We start from the raw sequence: 7,249 nt of genomic DNA on the forward strand, positions 1-7,249 counted from the left end.
GCGCAAGGGGTTCTGTGTGAGTCAATGTGCACTACGTCATCAATACTGGCATTTCAAAATGACAGTTGTAATTGTGAATTTTGGCGTTTATTCTGTAGGCTGATTAGATATATTTCATAGTTCTTATCTTATTATTTTCAGAGGATGTGCACTGCATCGTCAATACATCGGAGCTAGACTGGTTGCCGGCCAATTTAATTCAATCATCGATATATGCAGAAAAATAACTATAAATAACTATAAAATAACTTATATGCAAAAAATAACTTAATTGATCCTTAATATTGAATAATTTATACTTATTGTAGACGATATTGAGCAGTAGATGTTTTCTTCAATAAACGTGTCAATAAACTTTCAAGTAATTTTCCTTGTTAACATTGGCCTTTTAAGAGTCGTGATTAAAAAAAGTTGTAATCGGTACTTTCTGTGGCGTATCTTTTTCATACGACGCGATCTTTGAAAATCAATTCATCCTTTTAACGGTCTTAATTTCATTAGAGGATTTATCGACATAAAATACGCTATCTTCTGATTTCAGACATCGCTCGGTCGATCTTTTTCAATAACCGTTATATTATACGGGTTTGAAATCTATCACTTTAATCGGCTAAATCTATCCGATTTCCAAAGCGATTTTTTCATAGACGTATCTAATTAAATGGCCCCTTTCTGTCGGTCGGCAGCTCAAAATCTACGACGAACGCCGTCGTAAATTATCTCAAATTCGATTTGCGTTCGCCGCCTTACAAATTGAAAATGAAAGCAATTACGGTTATTAAAAAAAGAATTCAAAAGACGTAATTCATTTCAGTCGTTAGTAAACACGCCTCGTCCAATCATGCGATAATTACGTAGAAAACCAGGTTCGAGTCCTTGATTTAACTGCAGTTTATGTTTCGTGTTTTTAGATCGGTACATACGAATAAAGGATACTTTTTACGCTCATTCAAATCTCGATATCTCGTTAGCAATAGATCTTGGAGAATCTTAAGTATACGACGGCTTTTTCGGAGAAGAGATTAGAAAATATAACTGGGTTCTTTTTTACCTTTCCTTAAAACAACTCATTTGGTCTGTACCCTGCATAGCCCAGTTTTATAAACGGGTATTGACTGAGTAACTCGGGGGTTTTACAAATTAAAAATGAATTCAGTTAATAGCCCCCGGGTTAATACAAGTCTATGAAACCGGGCCCTGGAGATTACGACGCAGGTTTTATGATATCATATGATCTTATTTTCATTCAAAACTTTAACAAAATGTACGTAAAATAAATTGATTAGATAATATTCCGAGTGTAGACATGGATGATGTATCAATACTAAAACATTATCATCCCGATGGGTAATGAGACACATGTACTTCATATACAATTAGCCAGACTGCAAAAAGTCTCATTTATTATTCTCTGGGTGGATTAAATTACTATTTGTGAAATAGAAAAAAGAAGTTTATTTCGAAGTTGGATTTAGCGACAAATAAGGCGATTGAATGGCACGCGCCACTTCAACCTTGATCGCACGAAATGCAAAAGAAAAGCCCAATTCAGGCATCGGCCGACAACATATCATCTACGAAAATGACATTTATCCGAAATTGAATTGAAAGAGTCCTACTTTGTGATGCTCCAACTAATCAACTTGCCATTTCTAATTTTGGTTATTCGCGGAAAAGCTCACCGAGTGAAATGTCAATTAGTCGAGCACGTCGAAAAACAGTTTCACTCACGTTTGTCGTAACAACGAAGAGGCAAAAATGCAAACTCGGTCTTGACTGAAAGGGTTTGTTTTTAATGAATGACGCGTTTCTTTCTTCGGAATCGTGTTAATGTCTAGCGTTCTAAATGTGAAATATGAAAAATGAAACGTTTTCCTGAATATCCAGAAAAAAAATTGATCAGTCGAATATACGTATCGTTTCGTGCAAATTAATTTCCATCCTTTTTCAACAATTAGAAAATGTATTAAAATTAGCAGGTAATTCGATCACTGTGTACGTGTTGTTATGTAATTAAAACTGCTGCTCAGCTCCAATTATATGATTTTATCGTGTATTTGAAGAGCTTCGAATAATCATTGAAAACTAAAAGGTTACATGAGCACATCACATTTACGTTTCGTGACATTTAGTCTCTTAGTTAATTATATATGCTTGAAATATCTGAGTTTTGAGAATTTCTTGTAGAAATAGAAGTTTATTTAATCATGTATCGTTTATGATCTGTGACATTTAGTATATTCCAATCCTGTCGATGTAATACACGTATTTCTTTAAATTCTAATTGTATTTCTTACATCAACATCGACGAATGCATCTATAATTTGCAAATGTTTGGCTTAGGCAATCTGTCAGGTAAGCTGATGGCAGAAATGTCTAGTATCATATATGCTCAACTGTTTGTGAAATATGGAGCAATAGACCTTTTAACTTTTAACTTTGCCTATGAATATGATTCGGAATCTGGAATTCTTTTTAACATCAACCGTTTCTGCAATCGTTCGTAATTTTTTTTTTCAATAAGGAAAGGCTTGAAATCGGTGTTCATTTCTGAATTTTTCCTGTTCTACTCAATCATTTTGAGAATCAAACCGACATACGTTAGGAACCGACATACGTTGAACGAACATTACGCATTTATTTCAACGTGAAAAAAGTAGATATGGCATGATGCGCTGCGTCGTCGGTGGTTGAGCTGATTGTCAGCAATTACGCGGGACAAACACACAACAACATCTGTAAATCGAAAGTTGAAAAATCACCCTCATTTTTATCCGTTCGTAAATTTGTCACGTTCGCAGTTTTATGATCGATCGTACCCGGCTACACGTTGTTCAATAGGAAAACGTTTTCTGGTCACGACCGCACACATTATCCAATTTAGAAACTTTTCCGAAGAGTAAATATTTCATGTTTCAGATCATCGCCGAAAACTTCTTCTTTCTAGAATATTCCAAACTGCGTTCTGAAGAAATTAGAAATCTTCTCAAGCGTTGTGTATTTATGTTTTCTTGTTTGTTTGACGGAAAAGGCAAGCCCTCTTTTCTTATAAGTAAACATCACGCTATCATTGTACTAGTTGTGCTGAAAAGGCAAAACTGTTAAGATAATTAAATTCATAGTGTCATTCATGAATATATCTATATGGCAATGTAAAATTGATCATTGTCCGACTTACTCATATCCATGCATCTACTACGGAAGCTAACCATTATGTACTAAAGAGATATGATTATTTCTCTATTTTTTGCCGATTGAAAAGTCATAAAATTAAACTAAAATTCTACTTTGTATCTAATTCTGTGTTTTTTTTCCAATTTAATTCCGACTTTTCCACGGAATTAGATCATTTTCTGTTTAATTTTTTAACGGGAAGACAAACCATGTCCCCAGGACGCTTCCGTAATTTTGTACAATATATTATACATTATTTCTGTGCTCTAAGCAATTGTCTTTTTGAGAAATAAAATAAACTAAACTGTTGATGTGTCATTGTTACAAATTTATTATAGTCTTTTGGTGAAGTACAAAACAAGTTAAGTATACCTTTTTTACCGCGATGAACGATCCCACGATTGTTAAAATTTCAAGTTTCTGACAGTTTCGAGATGTAACTAATTCTTGTCTTCAGAAAAACAGTAATTCTACACTGGGAATAGATTAGCTTATCCGAGGCCCTTAACCCGTCTTCGCGAACGAAATGTTTACCTTCAAGATTCCGCGCTCGCGAGTTAGATTAAGCTTATACGACATACGAATAGCAGCTCTAGAAACGACACTGGGTCCCGGGAGTGATTGATTTAGCTGGAATTGATCAGTTCGGAGAAGAGAGCGCGAAGTCGTTTTTATTCGGGGGGGGGGGGGACAATCGAACGCGACTATCGCGCTCAATTCGACCGGTTTTATCAAGATGTTGCGATACTCCGCCGCAATCTTGCACGAATAACCGAGACTTTTTTCTCGATCGGAGTAGAACCCGAAATGTGATTTAGATAACGGAATATTCTATGATAAATAAATCCCGCGGCGAAGAAGACTCGATCTCCGCTTTTGTAATACTGGTATTCAACAAAGATGACTGATCTATCGGCGATTAACTATAGAGAGGCGCCGTTCTCAGACGGAGGAAAGATGGAAATTGTGTTTATTTCGGGGCTTTGGTCTATTCTACTTTTACTACTCGTTAATCAACTGTTTAAGCGGTGAAATGTACATCAGTTTGTTGTTTTTCTCGACCTTCTTCTTTACAATAAACCAAGATTAACTCGAATTAACTTCGAAATGACCAATTTACGGTATTTCATAGAATATTCAGAACATATTTTGGGTTAAAAAAAGATTAGGATTTGCTTTCCTAAGCTATATACGAGGGTATCATACATTCTATTCTTTTTTTTCTTTTCTTCATGAAGGACACGAGTCAGATTATTGGTATTTACACTCAATTCCAATTTTACAGTGGTATAGGTGTCAGCTTATTAGACGGTGTTGACATTTACTCGTTCTTGTATTAACACTCAAATCCGACGGAACAATTAGTTACTAATGGGAACTGAAAACGTCGACATTCTTCGAGAAATTGCTTTTGTTTTGAAAACTTTTTCGGACTGAACAAACCGATATATCGCAGAGAATGATCAGGTTAGAAATTCAACACGCTAGCGATCGTTTAAACATGTCCAAACAAGTTAAGAATCGAATGGAAAATGTCCCATATGAACAACAAGATGGCGGCTTCCAATCCGATGTATTCAACATTAATGGTTCTACTAATCGTACGCCGTTATCATCATGTAATCGCTTGAGTTAGTAGAGCAGTGGGTGGCGAGGCCTCTCCCGGGCTCGGTTCTCAAACTGTTATCCCTTTTTCCCGTGAAGCAGGATTTGATACCGAGGCCATTGAAAGTCAGGTAAACTTGATTCAGGATAGATATCGATCTGTAAACTTGCCGTCTAGCCTCATTGAGCATGATAAGTGGTCATCCGGGATGTCTTAATAATGATAACGTTATTTAGGCCAAAATATTGGAATCATTGAAATAGAACGTACGTATTTTCGTCGATTTTTATCGTTTATTTTTAAGTCGTTCGCATCGAGAATTCTACATGTCGTACAATATCAAGTCAGTTTACAGTCTGTGTTTGAAGTGCGCTACGGGGGGGGGGGGGTAAGTTTCAATAGTTAGAAGGGGGAATACTTGATTCGGTGAGTGACGTATGATATACCAGCATTTCGAGTGATCCATTGCAGATAGCTGGCGGAATAAATTCCGAGCACTAAAACAAGCACTTAAAACGCACTATTGCGTGCACTTTCCGCCGGGAATGTTCAATAGCGACGGAATCTGGTAAATTGAATGTTTTTTGTGTTTTATTCCGACTAGATTTGGTTTGATCGAAATACCCCGGGGAATGTGTGATAAACTTTCATCGAATCATCGATGCATGTTTGCGTCGTTGATTGACGGTGTTCAAAACGTTGTTAAGTAAGTAACCGTTGTAAGTGGATCTTAAGTAACGATTGAGTAACCCGGTAAATCATTTTGGAAATTATGCCGTTACGTATATTCGTGTAAAAAGCTTTTACATGCATACACATAATGATAGAGGCGTGCGTTGTGATACAGACATGTCCGCTATAACCGATAATTAGAAAAAACTCAGTGTGAAATGAATCAATTCATTTTCCCCGAGATGTTCGATTTCTTCGTTACGATATCTAAGGCGGGTTTCCATTGATCTCTACCGATTCAGGGAAAACTCTTCTGGCAATTCATTTCAACAAGAATACGCTCTACCTAATTCCGGAATAGCGTTATCTGTAAACCTGACAGAAGCCGCCGGTAGAGAGTTTTTAATCCGGAATTACTATTCCCAATCGAAACCTAAAGCCCAGCGCACGTGACACAGGGAAACGCTCGGAAACGTGTTTCCCTGCGTCGTGTGCGTTAGGTTAAAATGTTTAAGATTTTCTGCTCATATAATTCGAACATTCCGAAGCGAAGTTTGGGAAACTATTCATCTCTGGTTGCATCACCAACTCGGCTTAAGTACACCCTAGCGCCGCTGTATTTGAGTAGTCTGATCGATGCATTAAGAAAAAGTTCCTTGCGTAACAGACGACCAAGATGCATTTAGTAACTGCAACACGTATCCGTTTCATCGCTGGAAGGGGCCTATATCAACGGCGAGCAGGGATTCCTTCTTCAATAACCCAATTTCCGATTTTCTTATTTTCTCAAATGGCTGACGGTCGAAATGAATTAGAATTCTTTTTCGCAGTTTCGCGGACTGGCTCATTTTCAATTCTGTCACGTTCATCAGATCGTTAAGGAAACGATCAGTCATTTTCGATCGCGAGTATATCGAGTCCCAGGCGGCTCGCTCGAAATCGTTTTCGCCCGAAATGATTATAATTACTAAGTTAACCTTCAAATAGAAAACGTGTCTTGTTGTCTAGAAACACCGTTATACCGCCCACTACATGTAGGTTTCTCTAGCCTATGGCAGGCGAGAAGAAATTGGCGTAATTAAGAAACGTGGTGAAAACCGAAAGACTGTGAAGCACATCCCGAGGACTCTTGCGGTATTCATCGACATGGTCAGGAAAATTTTCTCGTTAATTGCACTTGTCTTAAGCGTGTTTGAAAAACAACGGTTCCGCAGTTCTTCTCAGGACCCGAGGGTAGACGCGGAACAATCCTCACCGGTGATTGATCGTGTAGAGCTATTTGTCAGCGAGGATAGCCAACCGTCCGACCACCGTTATAACCGTACACGCTTAATCGGCCAATGAGTGATAACACACGAACGCTTTATCTCCTGGCATTACACTTCGCTGACCACTTATCCAATTTTATGACAGGACGGCGACGCAACCGGGAAAGCCATAAATCATCAAAGGCGTAAAATCTGCGTCGAGAAAAGCGCTTAGACGTGGATTTATAATGGCCAACTTTTTTCCAGTCGGGTGTATTTTTTGTCAATGGATGAGTAAGTCTTCGAAACACGTTTTTGACGCTTGTTTTGGTGTTGGAATAATGACGAAATGACGCTAAACTGCGAAACAGTCCCCATGACCCGCCAAGGACGATTATACATGGAAGGGTTTTTCTACCCGTTCGGCAGAAAACCCTATTGTTGATTCTCTCGGTTATTAGTCCCCTTGTCCTGCGAATGACAAGAATTGATAAATAATCGAAAGTCTTCGCTTTGAATGGGAGCAACGGCACGAGTAACTAACGGTCTC

This window comes from Tubulanus polymorphus, chromosome 7, assembly GCF_964204645.1.
Source record: "Tubulanus polymorphus chromosome 7, tnTubPoly1.2, whole genome shotgun sequence".
NCBI classification, from domain to species: domain Eukaryota; kingdom Metazoa; phylum Nemertea; class Palaeonemertea; order Tubulaniformes; family Tubulanidae; genus Tubulanus; species Tubulanus polymorphus.